This window comes from Heterocephalus glaber, unplaced genomic scaffold (genome assembly GCF_053883595.1).
Source record: "Heterocephalus glaber isolate CG9 unplaced genomic scaffold, H.glaber_assembly_v1.0 deba00001472, whole genome shotgun sequence".
Taxonomy (NCBI): domain Eukaryota; kingdom Metazoa; phylum Chordata; class Mammalia; order Rodentia; family Bathyergidae; genus Heterocephalus; species Heterocephalus glaber.
Window position 1 is genome coordinate 11,897,629 of NW_028258315.1, and position 22,265 is coordinate 11,919,893.

Consider the following 22,265-nt stretch of genomic DNA (forward strand, 5'->3'; position numbering starts at 1 on the left):
TATACATTTTAGACATAAAATACAGTTACATTCATCATTGGGATCTTGTACCATTATATGAGTATCTTGGTTCTTATTTTTTTCCCTTCCCCTGCCCTCCCTTCACCCGCTCCACCGTCCCTATTTGCAAAGACTTTGTTTCCATTTTTTCCTTTTCTCATATTTTTTCTTTTTCCTTCTTTCCTTTCCCCTACCCTCCCACTTCCCCTACTCCTTTAGACCTTTACTTCCTATTACACAATCTCAATTATACATTTTTTAAATTATAATATCAAAATTGAGAGGACATTACTACAGATTTTACAGAATTTAAAAGGATATAGAAAGCATATTACAAAAATCTGTTTTGAAATAAATTTGACAACTTCTAAGAAGTACCTTGGAAGACAAATTAATGAAACTAACTCTGGAGGAAATATAAAATTTGAATAGCACCTATTAAAGAAAGTATATTCCTAGCTTGAAAACCTACCTATATGACAACAGCAGGCTTATATAGATTTTAACTGATGAATTATATCAAACATTTAAAGCAGAAAAAAGAAGGAACACTTCTCCCCTCATTTTAGGAACTCAACATTGTGCTAATCCTAAAACTGGATAAATATAATAGAAGAAAAAAGTATAAACATAGATAAAAATTTGTTTAACAAAATGAACTATTAGAAGTCAGATCTGGCAGGATGTAGAAAGTGGTTTTGTTATAGGGATGGCAGTGTTGGTTCAGCACTGGAAGATCCACACCTACAAGTCATCATTTTAACAGAGGAAAAGAAAAGGCTATATGATCCTGTCAGTAGTTGCAGGAAAAGTATTGGACAAAATTCTATAGCTGTTCATGGTAAAAGCTATCAGGAGACTAGAAGTAGAACAGAACTTTCTCAGTGGTTAAGACATGTACTCCACACTTCAGCAAAAATGCCTTATACGAATGGAAAAGATACAATGCTTTCTCCTTAAGGTGGGGAACAAGGGCAGATATGCATACTCTTCATCTGTCCATTACACTTTTGAAACATAGGCCCAAACCAAAATAGTCTGGCAATAAAAAGAAACAATTAGCATAGGATTGGCAAGATATAAGAAAAATCTTTATATGTAGATGAAGTGATCATCTACAGAGAAAATGCTAAGAAATCTCTAGGAGCCCCTAGAACTTGTACTTGAGTTTAGCAGAATTAGAAAGCACAAGGTATATATAAAAATTCAGGTCTATGTATCCTTGCTATAAATGAAGAATTGGATATTGAAATTTAAAAGTTATATAGGAGTACAAAGGAGCTAGAAAAGTAAAAAGAATAAAAAAGAAAAAAAAAAACAGGGTTGGAAGACATTTATTACTTAATTTTTTTTTTTTTTTTTTTTTTTTTTTTTTGGTTCCAGGGATCGAACTCAGGATCTTGCACTTGTGAGGCAGGTGGCAGAATCACTGAGCTAACTCCCCTACTCTTAGTACCTAATTTTAAGACTTCCTCTAAAGCTACAGTATTCAAGGCAATGTTGGCATAAGGAAAGACATATAGGTTATTGGAATAAAACAGAAAATCTGGAAATAGAACCACACATATATGGTCCACTGAGTTTTGAAAGATTATTTAACATTAACATTTTATGGAACATAAACTCAACTCAAGAGTAGAGGAAAAGATAGTGTTTTCAGCAAATGGTCCTAGAACACCTGTTATCTGTATGTAAAAAATTAATTTCAACCCTTTATTTCCATACATTAAGATAACTTGAAAGGATCTATGAACCTAAACATGAAAGACTAAAACTATAAAACTTTAAGAAGAAATTATAAGGGAAAATGTTCATGAATTTAGGGTAGGCAAGTATTTCCTAGGATACAAGAAACATGATGTATAAAAGAAAAAAATTGATAAATGAGATTCCATCAAAATTTAGAACTTTAAATGACATTGTTAAGAAAATGAAAAGTAGTTTTTAAACAGACCATATTTATAATACATATAACCTATGACCAGAATATATAAAGAACTCTTACAGCTCATTAATAGAAGTGTGTTTCTTGTATGCAGTATATTGTTGGATCTTGCTTCTTGACCCATTCTACCAGTCTATTTCTTTTGAACAGTGAATTGAGACCATTAACATTGATGGTTATAACTGATACATATTGACTTATCATTGTCATGACTTTTTCTTTTTGTTGAATTCTCCCCCTTTGCATTTAATTTCTTGTCACACCCAATGGATTCATGCTGCTGGCCTTCCTGGGGTTGTGATCCTCATTGTCTTTTCCTAGGATATTGTCTAAAATCTTTTGGAGTGCTGGTTTGGTATTCATGAAGTTCCTAAGGTGCTCTTTGTCATAAAAGTATCTTATTTCTCCATCAATTTTGAAAGACAGTTTTTCAGGGTACATCAATCTGGGTTGGGGGCTGATTTCCTTTAGGGCTTGAAATATGTCACTCCAAGCTCCTCTTGCCTTGAGGGATTGCATTGAGAAGTCTGTTGTGATTCTGATGGGCTTTCCTTTGTATGTGATTTGTTTCTTTTCTCTCACTGCTTGTAGAATTCTTTCTTCTGTTGGGTTTCTGGAATCCTAACTTATATGCTTATGTGTAGATTTTTTTTGATCAAGGCTAGTTGGAGTCCTATATGCCTCACTTATCTGTAGGTCAAGTTCTTTCCCTCGGCTTGGGAAGTTTTCTGTCATTACTTCTGTGAAGAGTTTTTTAATGTCATCTGCACTCTCTCCTGTTTCTTCGTTGACTCCAATCAGTCTTATGTTATTCTTCTTTGCATTGTCTAGCAACTGCTGGATTGATTTCTCATGTTCCCTTATAATTTTGAAGCAATTTTTCTTTTCCTGGTCACTAATTGCAATGTTATCTTCTATATCTGAAATTCTGTCCTCACATTGGCTCATTCTGCTGTGTAGACTTTCAGTGGAGTTTTTAGTCTCCTGGAAATCTGTTTGCATCTGTTTTATGGATTCCATTTATTCCCTATGTTGGGATTCCATCATGTTCCTCAGATCCTCTATATTTTTAATCTGTGTCCTCTCTAGATTTATTAATCATGTCTTGCACTATGAGCACAATCTCTGCTGTTCTCTGAGAAATTATTTCTGATTTCATTTTTTTCAGATCCTCTTTTGTTGCCAGTTCAGGGAGTCCAGGTGGTTGAGTATCAGATTGTTCCCTGTCATTTCCCTTTGAGGTTGCTGTATGTGACCTGGAAGTCTGGTTTTGAGGCTTGTTTATGTTTCTTCTCATTTTGACATGGGGGGGTGGCACTTGCTGCTGATGCCCATGTGGCTCACCTCCTCTGTGCTGGGTGCAGTGTTATGGCGGCCAGGGAGCTTTCTCCTGGGCACTGGGATTGGCTCACTTCCTCTGCACTGGGAGCAGTGCTATGGCAGCTGGGGAGCCTCCTCTTGGGTGCTGGGAACAGCTCACCTCCTCTGTGCTGGGAGTGGTGCTATGGCAGGCTGGGAGCCTCCTCTTCCAGAGTATCTGAATTTGAAAGGCACTGAGAATTCACTGTGTCTAACAAAGTCATATACTGTCAGCAAGAAAGAATGAGCACTCCATGTAGATGGGAACAGTTGGCTGATATATTGATAATATCTAGGGATCTCAAACAACAGAAAGCCTACTCTGAGAGATCAAGTGGATTCATTTAGTGACCATTTTCAGAGCTAATTCCATTTTCTCTCTACACAAACCACTTTCTACAAAGGCCATTTCTAAGTCCTTTGGGAACCTAGAGGTATGCAGGTGATCCCTAAACCAGATGCTAGTTCTAAACACACTGCCACAATCACCTTCCATTTACTGCCTGCTTCCCATTTTTATGCTTTGCAAAACAATACAAATATTGGTTTCCAAAATGTACCAATAAAAGAGTTTAAGGGGAAAAAACCACTCTTCTGTATGGCAGAATTTGAAGCAACTGTTTGAAGAATTTCGCTGACCAAAGGATATCCCTGTTGTATGCACCATGGTATTATATCATTTTACCATAAGACATAGTCTTTGGTGTAATCAATTTTAATGGTACAAAAGACATAAAGAATTTTCAGAATGCCTTAAATGGTACTTTTTATGTGCTGTCTCTAGTCATTCTGAACATTCTGTGAAGTAGAGATTCTTCTTTCCAAGCTAGAGTTGAAAACATGTAGGGTGTTGGTGTTCGGGGCTTCTGCTATCTTTTGCCCCCATCTACTAACTCAGTCCTGTGCTACTCTTATTCAAAGTCACAGAATTAAACACCATGTACATGCTGACACCTGAAGGTATATTAGGCAGCACACACCTCCTTAGCTCTTGCCTCATAAAGCCAACTTGTCCCCTGGACATTTCCCATTGTATATCCAGATGGCATCTCAAGTTCACGACTGTGTCTGCAAGCAAAATTCCAATGCCTGCTATGGTCGGAAATCAGCTTTCTCCCACTTTAGCTAATGAAAATTTGTTCTTCCAGTGGCTCAAACACAAAACTTTGGGAATCACCTTTTTTCCTTGTCCTCTCACACCTCATGTCTAATCCCTTAAGAAATGCTGTCTTTAAAATATATCAGGATTTGAAAATTTACCACTTCCTCTGCTACCTCTCTGATTTGAAAGCCATCATCTCTCACCCAAATATTGCTATAGCCTCCCAGGTGTTATGCTTGATCCCTACAGGGAAGTAGAGCAATCTTTGTTAGGATATGGGATTATTGCATCATGCTTTTCTCAATCATTTGTAATGTTTCTTCCTTGACAAATAATACAAGCCAAAATCCTTAATGTGGCCCAGCAGGTCCAGGCCCTATGGTACTTGCTTCTTCTCTCTCTCTTTAGCAACTACTACTAGCCACACTGTATCCCTTCATTCTAGCCACATTGTCCTTTCTATTTTTACAGCCCAAACCCACCCTGCCTCGGGAACTTTGCTGTAGCTGTCCCTTTGCCATGAGTACTCTCTCCTTAATGTCTGTTCAAGTCTTTGTACAACTGTCTCCTCAGTGATGGAGACTATTTCTTTGAAATAATTTGGTCCATTCCAAGATATAAAGAAGGGATTTGAATCCAAGAAGCTCCAGTCTTTTTTGAATTGTCACTAGGTCTGATAAGTATCTTTTCCTAATAAACTATTCCCCAAATACTGAGCATATATTTTTTAAGGCACTGAAAAAATCTCTTAGGGAAAATAAATTGATCTCTTATTGACCCCGAATACCAAATTGTTCATTATAGAAGCTTTGGAAAATTTACTCCCCAAACAACCCCAATTCTAACCCCAAAAGTGGTCCTTTGCCAAAACCAACTTGCCTCATACTGAGTGAAATTGACAACACAACTTTCTTCAGAATAATAAAGATATTTTAAGTGATGTTTCAAAACCACTCTGAAAACACACTTCATGTTTGAGTTGGAGGCATAGCAGATCATGAAGGAGGGATGAAAGTCTCTTTTCTGGAATGGAATTTCCCATGCGACTCTTAGAGGACACATTTTGATTTGGACCTGCCATGTGGTTTTCCATTGCTGTCAGTCTCCAGACTTGAGGGTGGGTTGGCACATGATTGAGAAAGCCACATATTTGACTGCAAATGGAAGAACTCCTTGACACTATTTGCAGAGCTTTTACAAATGTGAGGTTGGGATCTACCTGCCCACTGGATATTTCCTCTTGTCTTCCAGTGAGCATCTCAAGTTCAGTGGTCTGCAACTAAAATTCCAATGCCTGCTACCCCCAGAAATCTGTTCTGAGGAAAGTGCTGCATGGTAGAGCTTTGTAGACAGTCCTAACCATCAAGAGCAATCCACAGACCTTCTTTATTTGGTTGCATACTGAAACTTACAATAGTAATCTTCAAATCACAACATAGCCATAGCCATTTGTGGTTTGCAAAGAGTTTTATGTGTTGTCCTCTCCAGGAACATATAATGTTTAGGCTCTCTTCAGGGTGTGTGTAAATTTTGTTGAAAAGGAAATCAGCTTATTCAAGAGAAGCCATGAGAAAAGGCCTTCCTGGAACAGCTGTGTGCTTGGTTATGTTGCACTGATTTTTCTACGCAGACTTCATGGTATGAAAACAGTCATTTTGAATTCCATTTAGTCTAGAAGTAAAAGCCTTGGTCAGAGATAGATTATAGTGGAAACACAGACACTGATGCTTTCTGTAACTAACAGCAAAAACAAAATCAAATGCTCCTCTGTGCATCCTTGCTAGTATTTGTAGGTATCACCATAAAAATGGCATCTTTATGGGAGAAAAAATATATTTGAAATCGTTTTTTTATTAAGTGTATTTATTGGTACATTTTAGGTATACAATACAGTTACATTCATTATTGGGATCTTGTACCTTTACATGACGTATCTTGGTTCTTATTTTTTCCCTATTCCCTGGCCCGCCCTTCACCCTCTCCACCCTTCCCTACTTACAAATAATTTGTTTCCATTTTTTTTCTTTTACTCATATTTTTCCTTTCCCTTCTTTCCTTTCCCCTATCTTTTCCATTTCCCCTATTCCTTTAGACTTTTCCTTCCTATTTCACAATATCAGTTATACATTTTGATCTTTATTTACACTTTTAGTTTTTCACACCAGAGAAACTATTCGGTATTTACACATGTGTGTCCTATTTATTACACTTAAGAGTATGGCCTCAATGTGTCTCCATTTAGCTATAAATGTCTCTAGTTTCTCCTTCTTTGTGGCTGAGTAGTACTCCATTTTATTAAAAAACCACATGTTCTTTATCCAGTCTCCAGTTGATGGGCAATGGGCTGTTTCCAAGTTTTAGTTATTACAAACTGTGCCACTACAAACATGGGTGTGCACATATCACTGTGGTATGATTCTTTTAATTCTTTTCGGAAGATCCCCAGCAGTGGAACAGCAGGGTCAAATGGGACTTCCAGTCCTAGTTGTTTGAGGTATCTCCATACTGATTTCCACAGTGGTTGCACCAGTCTACACTCCCACTAGCAGTGGAGCAGGGTTCCTCTTTCCCCACAGCCCTGCCAGCATTTGTTATTGATTAATTTCATGATAGCAGCCATTCTTTCTGGGGTGAGTTGGAATCTCAGCCTTGTTTTCATCTGCATCTCTCGAATGACCAGTGATGTTGAACCTTTTTTCATATGTTTCTTTGCTATTTCTACTTCTTTGTGTGAGAAATGTCTGTTCATTTCAGATGCCCATTTTTTAGTTGGGTCTGATATATTTGGGGGTCTGATATTGTGAGTTCTTTATATATTTTAGGTAGTAGACCTTTGTCTGAGGAACAGCTGGTAAAAAATTTTTCCCACATTGTAGGTTGTCTTTTAGCTCTTTTGATGGTTTCTCTTGCAGTGCAGAAGGTTTTTAATAAGATGAGATCCCAGTTGTTGATTCTTTGTGCTAGTTCCTGTGCTACTGAGGATTTGTTCATAAAGTCTTTTCCTATGCCATTGCCTTTAAGAGTTTTACCTAACTTATCTTCCACCGAGTTTAGTGTATCTATTTTAATATTTAGATCTTTAATCCACTTAGATTTTTTTTTTTTTTTTGGTACTGGGGATTGAACTTGGGTCCTTGCGCTTGCACAGCAGGTGGCAAAAACACTGAGCTAAATCCCCGGCCCTCCACTTGGATTTTTGTTTAGTGCATAGTGATAGATAGGGGTCTAGTTTTAATCTTTCACAAGTTGAAATCCAGTTTCTCCAACATCACTTAAAAAGAGGATATCTTTCCTCCAGTGAGGATGGTTGGCTCCTTTTTCAAAGATGAGGTGGCTGAGTATGTCTGGAGTTATTTCTGCATCTTCTAATCTATTCCACTGATCCTCGGGTCTGTTTATTTGCCAGTACCTTGCTGTTTTTATCACAGTGGCTTTGTAGTATAGATTTAAGTTGGGGATTGTGATACCCCCTGCCATGTCTCTGTTGCCTAGAATTCCTTTTGCTATTCTAGGTGTCTTCTGGTTCCAGGTGAATTTTTGGATTGTTTTCTCTAGTTCTGTAAAATATACTGTTGGGATTTCAATCAGGCTTGCATTGAATCTGTATAGCAGTTTTGGAAGTATGGCCATTTTCACTATATTGGTTCTTCCATCCCAGGAAAAAGGGATGTCTTTCTATTTTCTTTTATCCACTTCAATCTCTTTTTTCATAGTGTTGTAGTTCTCAACATAGAGGTCTTCTAAGTCCTTCATTAGATTTTTTCCTAGATATTTCATTTTTTTGGATGCTATTGTGAAAGGAATTATTTCCCTAATTTCTCTCTCGGTGAGTCTATTATTTGTGTTCAAGAAGGCTATTGATTTTTGAGTGTTGACCTTGTATCCAGCTACTCTACTGAATCTGTCAATTAAATCTAGCAGTCTTTTGACAGAGTTTTTTTGGGTCTTCTGTGTAGAGTATCATATCATCAGCAAATAATGACAGTTTAACTTCTTCCTTTCCTGTCTTTATTCCTTTTATTTCTTTCTCTTGTCTAATTTCTGTGGCTAATGTTTCCAAGACTATATTGATAGGAGTGGTGATAGTGGACATCCTTGTCTTGTTCCTAATTTTAGTGTGAAGGTTTTCACTTTTTGACCATTTATAATGATGTTGGCTGTTGGTTTTTCATAGATAGTCTTCATCAAGTTAAGATAAAGACCTTCTATTCTAATTTTCTGCAGGGTTTTTTTTTTATCATGAATGGGTGTTGAATTTTGTCAAATACTTTTTGTGCATCTATTGAAATGATCACATGTTTTTTGTCCTTGACTCTGCTAATATAATGTATTACTTTTATTGATTTACATATGTTGAACCATCCTTGCATCCCTGGGATAAATCTGACTTGGTCATGGTGTATGATCTTCTTGATGACCCTCTGTATTCTGTTTGCCAGTATCTTATTGAGGACTTTTGCATCTATGTTCATTAGGGAGATTGGCCTGTAGTTCTCTTTTTTGGTTGGATCTTTCACTGGTTTTGGAATCAAAGTAACACTTGCTTCCAGGAATGAATTTGGAAGTATTGCTTTTCTTTCAATTTCATTGAAAAGTTTAAAGAGTAGTGACAATAGTTCTTCTTTAAATGTCTTGTAGAATTCACCAGTGAAGCCATCAGGACCTGGGTTTTTCTTTGCTGATAAATTTTTAATTATATTTTCAATTTCACTGATTGATAATGGGTTGTTTAGAATTTTTAGGTCTTCTTCGTTCAACTTTGGTAATTCATATGTATCTGGAAATCTGCCCATTTCTTCTGTGTTTTCCATGTCATTAAAGTGCAGGTTCTAGAATTAGGTATTGATGGCTCTCTGGATTTATGCTGGATCTATTGTGACTTCACCATTTTCATTCCTTATTGCATGGATTTGAGCCTTTTCTTTCCTTTTTTTGATAAGGTTGGCTAAGGGTTTATCAATTTTATTTATTCTTTTGAAAAACCAACTCTCCTATTTGTTGATTTTTTTGTATTGTTCTCTTAGTCTCCATTATATTGATTTCTGGTCTGATCTTTATAATTTCCTCCCTTTTAAGAGCTTTGGGTTTGTCATGCTCTCCTTTTTCTAGGAGCTTGAGGTTCAGCATTAGGTTGTTTATTTGAGCTTGCTCTGTTTTCCTAGTGTGGGGATTCACTGCTATGAATTTCCCTCATAGAACTGCTTTCGTTGTGTCCCATAGATTCCTGTATGTTGTACTGGCATTATCATTTAATTGTAAAAACTATCTAATTTCTTCTTTAATTTCCTCTGTGACCCATTGGTTGTTCAGGAGAGTGTTATTCAATTTCCATATGTTTGTGAAGTTCTTGCAGTTTCTTATGCTATTGATCTCCAGTTTATTTGCACTATGTTCTGATAATATACACAGGATAACTTCAATTCCTTTGCATTTACTTAAACATGTTCTATGCAATAGTATGTGGTCTATTTTGGAGAATGACCCATGTGCAGCTGAAAAGAATGTATATTCTGATTTTGTGGGGTGGAACACTCTGTAGATGTCTATTAATTCCATTTGTTCAAAAGCTTGTTTCAGTTATATTATTGCATTGTTTCTTTTTTTGTCTAGATGATCTATTTGTTACAGTGGAGTATTGAGGTCCCCTACTACTATTGTATTAGTGCTTATATGATTTTTCATGTCTCTTAATATTTGTTTTGTATAGTTGGGTACACTAGTTTTTGGTGCATAAATATTTATGAATGTCATCTCTTCCTCTTTGACTCTTCCCTTTACAAGGCTGTAGTGACCTTCTTTGTCTCTCTTTTTTTTTTTCCTTTGGTACTGGGGATTGAACTCTGGTCCTTGCACTTGCGCAGTAGGCGGTAAAACCACTGAGCTAAATCCTTGGCCCTTCTTTGTCTCTCTGAATTAGTTTTGGTTTAAAATTTACTTTGTCTGCAAATAAGATAGCTACCCCTGCTTTTTTCCAGGTTCCTGTCGCATGGAGAACTGTTTTCCATCCTTTTATTTTCAGTCTATGAGTTTGTTTTTTAACTAGGTGCGTTTTTTTGTATACAGCATATTGTTGAGTTTTGCTTCTCATTTCATTCTGCCAGCCTGTTTCTTTTGATTGGTGAATTGAGGCCATTAACATTGGTGATTATAACTGATATGTATTGACTTATCATTGTCATGTTATTTTTCTGTTGTTGACTCTTTTATTTTTTCCTCCTCTCCCTTTAATTTCTTGCCTTGCTTGATGGATTTGCTCTGTTGGGCCTCATGGAGTTGTGACCTTCATTTTCTTTTGCCAGGATATTTTTTAGAATTGTTTGGAGTGTTGGTCTGGTATTCACGAAGTTTCTCAGGTATTCTTTGTCATGGAAGTATCTTCTTTCCCCATCAATTTTGAAAGATAATTTTGCAGGATACATCAGTCTAGGTTGGAGGTTTCTTTTAGGGCTTGAAACATCTCACTCCAGGATTTTCTTGCCTTGAGGGTTTGGGTTGAAAAGTCTGCTGTGATTCTGATGGCCTTTCCTTTGCATGTGATTTATTTCTTTTCTCTAACTGCTTGTAGTATTTTGTTCTTCTGTTGGGTTTCTGGAATCTTGATTATTATATGTCTAGGTGTAGATGGTGTAGATTTTTTTTTGATCATGGCTAGTTGGAGTCCTATATGCCTCACTTATCTGTATGTTAAATTCTTTTGGTCTGTTTGGGAAGTTTTCTGTCATTAATTCTGTGAACAGTTTTTTGTGACATTTATACTTTCTCCTGCTTTTTTGTGGACTCTTATCAGTCTTATATTATCCTTCTTTGTGTCATCTAGGAGCTGTTGGATTGATTTCTCATGGCCCCTTACTATTTTTAAGAGATCTCTCTTTTCATGGTCACTGATTGCCATCCTGTCTTCTATATCTGATATCCTATCTTCAGCTTGGCTCAGTCTGCTGTGTATACTTTCAATAGAGTTTTAATCTCCTGGATATCTGCTTGAATCTGTTTCATGGATTCCATTTCTTTCCTATGTTGGGCTTTCATGGTTTCCATTTCTTTGTTATGCTGGGCATTCATGGCTTCCATCAGGATCCTGGACTCATCTATTTTTTTTTTTGTCTGTTTCTTTCTAGAATCTCTAATCATGTCTTTTACTCTGCTCACCATCTCTGTAGTTATATGGGAAATTATTTCTGTTTTGAATTTTTCTAGAGCCTCATTCATTTGTTTTGTTACTTCCTGTGCTATCAGTTCAGGGTGTCCAGGTGGTTGATTATCAGACTTTTCCACCTCGTTTCCCCCAGAATTTGCCTTTGGTGGAGTGGAAGTCTGGGTTTGTGCCTTGCTTAAATGTCTTCTCATTTTTGTTTTTGGTACTGTCCTAGGTTTAATTCCTGAGTTGATGCTTTGAAATTGCTTATTGTAAGTATTTTTGTTGCTTGTGTTTAGAACCCTTATGGAATGATTGCTTCTCACGGGGGTCTTCTAGATGTAGCTGGTTTTAGGTTTTGAGTTTCTAATGACTCTGGGGCAATCTCATTTTCATTATGCCAGGAAGGACAACTGATTAGATCAATCACAACATCCTAGCCCATGTGATACAATTAGCAACAAAAATAGTATCAAGCACAGTTTAGAAAATGACAATTTGTGGTGGTTATTAATCTATCACCATTAACCATGTGAATTAAATCAAAATCAAGGACTAGCCCAAAATATGTTTATAGTGAATAAACTCTTCAGTATAGCAACTTTACCCTCCAGATGGGGAGTTAGAAGGAGTTGGGGAGGGAGGGATAGAGGTAGGGGAAGGTTAGAAGTGAGGCCAGAGGTCACAGGAAGATCATGCAAACTCTAGGGAACTGTTGAAGACAAGAGGAAAAGGCAGAATGAAAGAACAAATACAAGAACTGAACAACCTAACAGCAATAGGGAAGCTAGCAAGTGTAACAAAATGGGAGATGAAGAACAATGTGAGACAGCAAGAGAGTAAGAATGAGAGGAAGAGAGAAAGAAAAAATAAAAAAAAAAGAAGAAAGAAAAAACTTGAAAAGAGTAGAGAAAAAAATGAAAACTAAAAATTAAAACTAAGAAAAAATAATCTTGGAAATAAAAAAAATAAAAATGACGGGCCTCCTTCATTCAGGGTATGTCTCTGCTGTCACAATAGACCACATGGCCTGCAGTGTGCAAATCGAAGTAAATTAGTCTCAGCAAGCCAGTAGCAGAGCCTTGAGATTCAGTCTGATTTCTGGCTGCAAGGCCCAAGTTGACCTCCCTGACCTACTGCAGGGTTGAGCTCTGCACGTTTCTACTGCAGGATAGTCCAGTTTCTGATGGGAGGTGGTGATACCTCCAACTTGCCAACTTCCATGTGTTTAAATTCTTTTCTTTGGTTGTTAGTGAAACTGAATGATTTTCCATGGTATGAACTAGTTATACTTTCACTTTTTGAAATTATGTTAATACCCTTTGCACATTTTATTTATTTATTTATTTATTTTTGCTTAAATTCTTTTATTGGTACATTTTTGGTATACAATATGTTTACATTTATCATTGGGTTCTTGTACCTGTACATGCTGTATCTTTGTTATTATCTTTTCCCCATTCCCTGTGCTCCCTTCACCCCCTCCACCCTTACCTATTTACAAAGACTGTTTCCAATTTTTCCTTTTCTCCTAATTTTTCCTTTTCCTTCTTTCTTTTTAGACATTTTAATTGAATTTTCATCTATAGTTTTTTGGCTGCTTTCTTTTAATAACTTTGTTATTAATTCATTTTTAAAACTGATATTGAAAATTGTATGTATTTACGGTGCTGAACACTACGTTTTGATATATATGTGTATATCTATCTATCTATCTCTCTCTCTATATATCATACATTGTGGAATGACTAATTCAAGCTAATTGAGACATATATTACTTCACATGTTCATTATATACTTTTGTGGTGAGAACATTTAAAATGTATTCTCTTTGAAATTTTCAAGTACCAAAAGTATTGCTATTGGCTGCAGTCACCATGATGTACAATAGATCACTTAAACTCATTCATCCTGTTCCAAGTGAAATCGTTCCAATTTCCGATCACAGTCTCTGGTAACCTCCAAATGTGTTCTGTTTTGGAGATCAACTTTTTAAGATTCCATATATGAGTGATATCATGTGGTATTTATCTTTCTATGCCTGAGTTATTTCTCTTAACATAGTGTCTTCTAGTTTGTTCATGTTGTCACAAATGGCAGGATTTCTTTCCTTTTTTAATCTGTACTCTATTGTGCTTGTACACTATATGTGTTCAGCTGTCCATCCACTGACGGACACTTAGGTTGATTCCATCTCTTAGTTATCATGAATATTGCTAAAATGTACATGAATGTGAAGAAATTTCTTTTACAAGCTGACTTCATATATGGGTACATATTCCATGGTGGAATTTCTGGGTCAGACGGTAGTTTTATTTTTAATCTTTTGAGGAAACACTGGTTTCCAGAATGTCTGTACTAATTTACATCCTGCACAAGTGTGTGAGTATGCTTCTTCCCTACATTCTTGCCAATGTGTGTATGTGTGTGTGTTTGTTGTTTTTAACATCCATTTTAACAGGTGTGACATAATATCTCATAGTGGTTTTAATTTGCATTCCTTTGATGACTAGAGAAAGTGAGCTTTTTTCATTTCATCTGTTTCTTACAAATTTATCCATGTTCATTACAAAACAAAGAAACTGACCCTCTATTAAATATCTGAAATTGAAATTCTCCTGAACTTTATATATTTTTTACAAGGAGAAGTTTAAAACTTTAATACACTCAGATTGATTGCACTCTAATTTTTTCTGCCAGATCTATTCTTAGTACCTTTTCTGCCTTGCCGTTTGTTAAACATAGACTCTTCTTTTCTCCTTGTTTTCTCAGGCTTCATCTTATGTTTAATTACTTAATGCATCTGGGATTTCTTCTAATTCCTTTGTGTGAGTCAAGATCTAAACAGGATTTTTGAAATAGCAAGTCAATTGTCCCAATATTTACCAAATACTCTTTTCTTCCTCCATTTATTTATGATCCCTTACAGGATGGATTGCCTATGACAAAGAGTGCACTTGGGGCAGCTCTGTTCTGGGTTCTGATCTCAGCTACTTATGAACTAAGGGATTTGGGGCAAGTTCCTTCATCCTTCTGCACTTCTGGTTTCTCATCTGAGAGGTGCAGATATCTGACCTACAGGGTCACTGTGAGGACAGAGGGAAAATGCAAGCCAAGTGCAGAGCAGAGTTCTCACACACACTCAGCACCACAGGCAGAGTCAATTGAGATCATGTCTCTCTTGCTTCTGAAAGGCCCAGCAAGCAAAGCCCTGCTGCTGTCTGCCCTCCCCCCACATGTTTTTTCTCTTACTTGTCTCTGTCCTAGTCACTCTCTGACCTCATCCCTTCCCATGGCCTACCTGGTCCCTCCTCTCTGGGCTCCTAGCTCTCTGAGCCAGCCATTCTCTCCCTGCCTCATGCCATGGAGCATCATACAAAGTATTTGGAAAGTGCAAATCCAACTGACTATTTTGACATCACCTGCATTTTGTGACAGCCCCTGCATGATTATTAAGAAAGTTAGATTTACTCTCAGCTTTCTGCTTGTGCCATCAGACGGTGGCTCTAAAGGTGTCTTCATACTTTATTCTAATGTTCCTCTCTTAATTGTATTTATGGAAGACAATCAGCGTGCTCTCCTAGACTTTTTTCTCAAGCTTTTTTTTTTTATCAGTATGTACTTGCAATACATAGTGAATACATTCATTGTGGATGAATTGGGACACATAAATATCACATTTTGATCATTTTTGCCTTCCCTTCCCCTCCCTGTCTCCCATCTCTCCTAACTGCAGAGCCCCTTTCCATCCTTTCAAGAGCCACATCTTTGATTCATTGATCTTCTTTATTGCTATCTTAGTCTCAGTTTCATCAATTTCCTCTCTGACTTTCATAATGTCTGTCCAATGCTACCCAAACCCTTTTACTTCAACTCTTTGTACTCCCATGAACTTGTATACATGGGTTCCTGAAGTCTCAGCATATGGCAGTGCTTCTTTTTGTGTTATCTTCTCTTTGTGTTATCTTTTACCAAGTATATATAACCTTGTTTAATATGCCTTCTCTTTACTTCCCTTCTTTTCAAATAATTCAGAACAGAGCTACTTAACTTTTTCCCTCTGATTTCTATCTCATTGGATGGCTAGAAAAGTCTTACCATTAAATAGAGGAAGAAGAGGACAGGTTCATTCTGTGAGCTGTGTCTTTTATAACCCCTCCTGGCCTTGATGTGGAGCAGACCTGCCAGAGAGACTATTTTGTCGTTGCCTTGACAATCTCCGTACTCACTGACTACTAGCCAAGCCAGAAGTCCTTAAATAGTCCAAGCAAAGTAACCTTCATCAGAATACCCCTTTTGGCCCAGGTTTACTGCTGAGCACCCAATGGAAATGTGTTTTTTATGAAGGTGAGACAGACAGCTATTGCTTGCCCATACATGAAGAGGCAAGTGTCTCAAAATCAGGGTGCTATGCCTGGTACAAGCACCGATGAGTCAGATGGCTTGGATTTGGGGACAAATACTCATTAAGGTTTTCTAAACCAGGCAGCAGCATGATCCTTGTTTCACTGAGAGATTCTCTGTGTTATAATTGATGAATCCAAATTCATTCTGTTCACCAGAAACTATGAAACGACCTACAGAAGTTCTCAGTGTGAGCATCAGTACATAGGTTTTTATGAGAAGTCTTACCTCAACTTTCAATTGCTGATTGTTCCTAGCAGAAGAGCCATTTATTAGTGTAGACAATGAGACTACATTGTAGACAATGAGACAGGCATTTATTTGCTAGGTCTTATATGTTGTTTGGGCTTCTACTCTCCGCTCTATGATTGTTCTTGTGAAAGACAAAAGAATTAAGGTAAGATACACTGCTGGGTTTCAAGGAGATTGAAGACAAGTGATTAGCAGGAAGATAATGAACTGTCTGTGGAGAATTAGCCTGGAGGCCAATTGTATATCGACTTGCATGGCAGAGCAGGACAGCTAAAGAAGGAGGCTGCAGAAAAGCTTGAAGATGCAGGTGGGAAAGTGCTGGATGTGGATAGCAGGTGCCTCTTTCCTAGCCTGGCTCATGGACCAGGAAAGAACTCTCTAAAAGAGCAACTGAAGGCAGAAATAGGAATAGGGAACTCAGAGATATACAGGCCTCTGCAGAGATACTGTTCTGAAGCCTTGGTGACAAGGAAGAGCACATAATGGGATGGGAAGAGGAACATTCTCTCCACACATAAGTGGGGGATCTTAATACCATGGTCAGGGCACTGGTGTATCTGCAGCTTGGGAAGTGGTAGCTCAATAGATTAAGGTGCTGGCGGGCACAGGTGGCAGTGTAGACATCACATGGGTCAACATGGGCAGGTGGGAGGACCCTAAGTGGACTTGTGTGCAAACCAGCAAGGGAATTGCCGAAATAGTTGGAAGAGTGTGGGGTGGTGGGGTGGGGCTCTCCTGTGCAAGTAGTGCACTAAGCTGGTAAATTTCACCTTATTACTCAGTGCACGTTTTTTGTGCCCACATGTTGGAGATCATTTTCATAAGCTGAGTTTTGGAATTTCTCCAACATGTTTGAAGAAAATAGTGGTGAACCAGTTCTTCCCTGGACACAGAAAGAAGTCAGAGAAGGAGCAGGCTGGGTGGAGAGAGAGGAGCGGCTTGGAATGGGCCTTAGTTCTGAGCAAAGGAGGTGAATGTTGGAAATGTCATTTTCCATCTCTCTTTGTCTCATTGGAAGGTTTCAGTTAGTAAAATGACTTAAGAGGTTATAAACCTCTGGACTGAGAGGGAATGGAAATGACAGGAAACATTCTGTTGGAGGTTAGGTAACATCAGTCAAGTGGGATACTGTTCTCACATGAAGTGCTGTATTTACTTGCAGAAGAAATTTCCAGGTGATCACCAACTCAACTGATACAGCTACTCTTTCTTGCCAACCAAGTAAGGCAAAGGGTGAGAGGTTGATTGCGGAGTGAGGGAGGTGATAATCTGGAGCCTCAGTCAATACAAGCTCCTCTCCCTTATTAGCAGCTGTGTTGAGAGCCTGCTTCTTCTAATCAAGAGATTATGAAATGAAGAAAGATCTCATGAGTTTAAATAAAACTTGCAAACTCCACCTTTATTTTCTCTTTTATCATATGACATTTACCCAAATCATACTTCTGCTAGTATAATCAGAAACTTGCAAAAGTATGGGCAGCTACCTCCTCCTATTTACTGTGATTTCCACAGGCTGGAAAATACAATTGTTTGAAATTGTCTTTTCCGGAACTGTTATTTGCTTTTGGAAAATGTAGCATAAGAAAATTAAAGCCAGTATGAAAGAAAAAGCTTCGTAGGTGCTGTCTCCTCCTCTACTACCTCCAGAAATAACTGTAATTTTAAGAATATTAGACTACTGAGCTTTTAGGATGAAAGACAATGGATAAATTGGCATATTTGTTCTTTAAAATATAATTTTAAATAAAACAGTAGATCTCACCCATAGATCAGGCCTCAGGGGAAGTATTTTATGTTTGATTCAAAATGATGAGCACCTATTCAAATAAAATCATGTTACATATTCCATGTATCCAATCCAGTGGAAAAGAGTCTCAGGTTTCACCCTACTGGCAAACTAACAAGTGAACAGGCCACAGTTTCACAGGTGCTGCCAGAAGACACAAGACTTGTGGGTTAAGACAAGGAACTCTGGGATGCACAGAGTGTTAGCATTGTCTTGGGTTGCCACCACAAACCCCAATGCAATGCAAAGAGAGCCAGATGTCACTGGAACCAACAGTGAGCTACACTGTAAGGAAGAAACTCTGAGTTTAGGAACCAGAGTCTTCCACCAGGAGAAGTAAGCATGTGTGCTCTCTGCTCTACAGAGAAATATCTTTAAGGGCTATTCCCTATAAAATACCTTTGTAAAGGTTGGTTCAAATAGAAGCACTACCCCAATATTGACTTGTATTATATTAAAATAAAAACTTACAAAAAAACCAAATTGTGCAGAACATGCACTCTCCATTAAGAATCGTCTCCCAGCCATATATGTGTTTACTAGGTGGATAATCATGTCAAATTACATGAAATAAATACAGTAACTTCTTCAAAGTAACTTTGAAAGATGAATTTTATTTTTAAGTATATAATCTTATTTCCTATAACATTGATTCCCTATAAGAAAATGTGAAAGAGAAATAGATAAAATTGCCTTTCAAGTATTGATTTGAATGGAGAGATATCAGTATAAATAATTAAAAGGAAGGTTATTTGTTCTCCTTTGAGTGAAAAGCAGTTGTTGAGATGGGAACTGGACAACTGTGAGACAACTATAGAGCGGGAGGATGTCTAAAGTCCACATAATGCCAAAGGACACCCCTGGAATCTAGGATGCAAAGAAAGGAATTAGTCCAATGCAAGTCCTTTCAGTGATAAATGACAATAATTGGCATGCATGCACGTGTGTGTTTCACAGCTAAAATACTTAATTGTTGAATTGCATGCTCTTATTTTCTTTTACTTTTCTCATTCACTATTGCAAAATTCCAATCTAGGGATGATAATCATCCTATAAGTCCAATAAAATAAAGAATTTATTTAAATGCTGGAAACTTGAATGGGTTTAGCTACCAGTCTCCAGAATTTGATATAACTTTAAAGACTAGGTTGTTGAAGCTAAATTGAATTTAATCTCTTCGAATTACTTATTGAGATAAATATGTATCCCTTTGACTTTTGGCATTTTGGATGCTTAGGCAAAATGATTTTAAAATCCATGTTGATGTTACTGTTGACTATGTAAATATTCTTATCCATTATACCTTGAGTGGAGTATACAGCAATTTCCTACCTTTTCTACTAACCTAATAGCCCCAAATAAATGAGTAACAAACGAATAAAGTTTCATTCTTCATCAAATGACATGAAGGTTTGTAAATGAGACCCACCTCCCCAAAGAAAAAGCATTGAACCAAATTGTTTAAGTTCAAACCCTCACTTTACATCATACAGCAGTATGACCAGAGGCAGCTTAATTCGCATGCCTATGCCTCAGTTTCCCCAACTGTTAAGTGGAAACAATTTTTACTTAGAGAGTTGCTATGTGAACTGAGTTCATATATGTTATTGTAATAGTGCTTTTATCACTTTATAAACTTTTGCCATGACACTTTCAAAAATATGATTATTTTCCTTTATTGTTTCAGGTCAGAGTAAAGTTAGGCCTTGGCAAAACCCTTACATGTACATCAACAGCCATTCTGTAGGCACAGTGTCAGGCACATGGTATGCATTTAATCACTGTTGAAGAAAAGGAATGCTAAAGTGGATGATGCGTATATGCTCATCTTTTCATCCTCATTGACCACAAATCCAATAATTAGATCCACAGTTAAGTGGAATGGGCTTGTGCATCCCTCTGGGTCTGAGGCAGCGCCTGTGGGGATATGCCTCAGCCCTGCTTCTGTCAGCCTTGCACTTCCTCCTCTAGAGGATCTGATGTCCTTTAGGCCAAAGCCTGTCCGCCTCTTCTCTCTTAGGGCACTTAACCACCACAGAAGCTACTGGGTAGAAGACAGATCTTTGCCCTGAGCTCTAATGGATAATTAAGGTGAAGAGGAAGACGTACCAGTCACAATGTCCTGTGATATTAGAAGAAACCAAAAGGAAAAGCCTGTGCAATTCGAGGGCCTTGCAGTCTGACAGTGAAAAGCCACAGAGCCCGGGCTTTCCAGCCTTGCCGCAGTGCATTGCTCACTGCCATCTTTGGGTGAAGCCTATTTGTCAGTCCCTTGGCTGGGGAGCTCCGGAGTAGAAAGGTGTGTCTCAGGGTGTGTTTCTTTTTATTCCACCTAATTGCTCAAGATATTCTTTCCTTGCCGGATTGAGCAGAGACCAAAAGAAGGTGATGCATGTTCTGACATGCTGTGGCAATTGCCTGACACTGCACAAAGGCCTGAGCTCTGGAACTAGACCACGCATGACTTGGTGCCTATGGACCACGTGAGACTTGAACGCTGTGCTGGGAATCACCATGGTGTGGCTCCAAGGCAGCAAGGTGCGGGAGGTGTAGCTCAGCAGCAGACAGAGCACATGCTCAGCACGTGAGAGGCCCTGGGCTGCAGGCCCAGCATCAAAATAAATAAGAGTGTTGCTGGATCCTAGGTAGATAATACAGTGTCAGGGAACTGCAGCAGCACTATTTCCACTAGAATATGAAGAACTCATTTTCTTCTTAAGAAAAATTAAAGTACCGGAAAAAATTAACTCTGCTAGTGAATTGTCTTGGGGAGAATAGGTATAGTTTATGTTTCCTTTAGCAGTCCCAGAAAACTCACACCACAGAGTAAATAAATAGCATTTTTGAAAGTGATTGCTATGGTGGAGTTGTGGGCCCAATTCATATGTTAAAGATCTATCCCCAGTGCCTCAGTATGTGATCTTATTTGGAGAAAGGATCTTTACTTATGTAACTACGTCAATGTCTTTTCCCATAAGAAGGAAAATTTAGACAAATACATTTGGAGGGAAGGTGAAGCAAAGACACGGAGCAAAGATAACATCTACAAGCTGAGGACGGGGTCTTCAGAAGAAACCAAACTGGCCAAAGCTTGATTTTAGGCTTCCAGCTTCCAGAACTATAAGGAAGTAAATTTCTGTTTAAGCCCTACCATTCTTGGAATTTGTTATGGTAGCCCTAACGCTAGCACGAGCCAGAAGACTAAATATATTTAGAGGTAGGAAAGCTGAAGTTAAAACTTCCTCCTGCCTAGGGCCAGGGATTTAGCTCAGTGGCACCATGCCTGCCTCAAAAATGCAAGGTTCTGAGTTTGATCCCAGGTAAAATTAGACTCTCCTGGCTAAAACAATCATTATAAGGGTGACAAGAAATGGAGAAAGTTTTGATAAAGAAGAGTAGTGCCATGTTTTCACACTCATGTCCTTGCACTTAGTTTTGCACCATGATAGTCAGCTCCCTCAATTTATTCCTCCCTCGAATGGGATGGAAAGACCTTAGAGGCCAGCCACAGAGACTTCTTCATCCAAAGAGCTTGCACTTTAGACAGGGAAGGCTTTGAGGAGACAGTGACAGCTGAGTGAGGTGGCACACACCTCTAATCCTGTCTTCTGGGAGGCTGAGGCAGGAGGATCACAAGTATGAGCCCAGCCTGAGCAGCTCAGCAACTTAGGGAGGTCCCATCTCAACATACAAAAGCAAAAGCAAGTAGCTTAGTGCAAAAAACCTGAGTTTCTTCTCCGGTACTGGGGAGGGGGCGAAATTGACTGTTCTCTTGCAAAATTTGAGAGAGACTAGAATTTTCAAAAGATGGAGACATATTAGATTCTAATCAGCAAAGACTAAAGATGTAGAATGTGGAGGATGTGTCCTAAGAAGCAGTGTAGCACTGTGGAGACCTTTGCATACAAAATAGGACACCTTCCAGTGTTACAGATTCATTCTTTAAGAGCCATGGCTATAAAAATCTATAAGGTAATTTGAGTAGTTACTGGAGGCAGAATGAACTTTCCAACCATTAAAACCAATCAGTGCTTTTGAGTTTTATTATGACAAGTGAATATTTTATCCAACAGAAAATATTCTTTTCCTCTCTTTGTGACCTGGATCACGAGACCTCCCCATTTTTTTCCACTTCCATACACGCTTGTGATTATTTGTACTACACTTACATTTGCTCCGTCTAGAAAGAAAATATTTGTCAAAAATGTGCTCAAAATAAACAAGACCTCAAAATGAATGCTTTCAGGGCTTCAAATGGTTAGGCCCAGTCCAACTAATATTC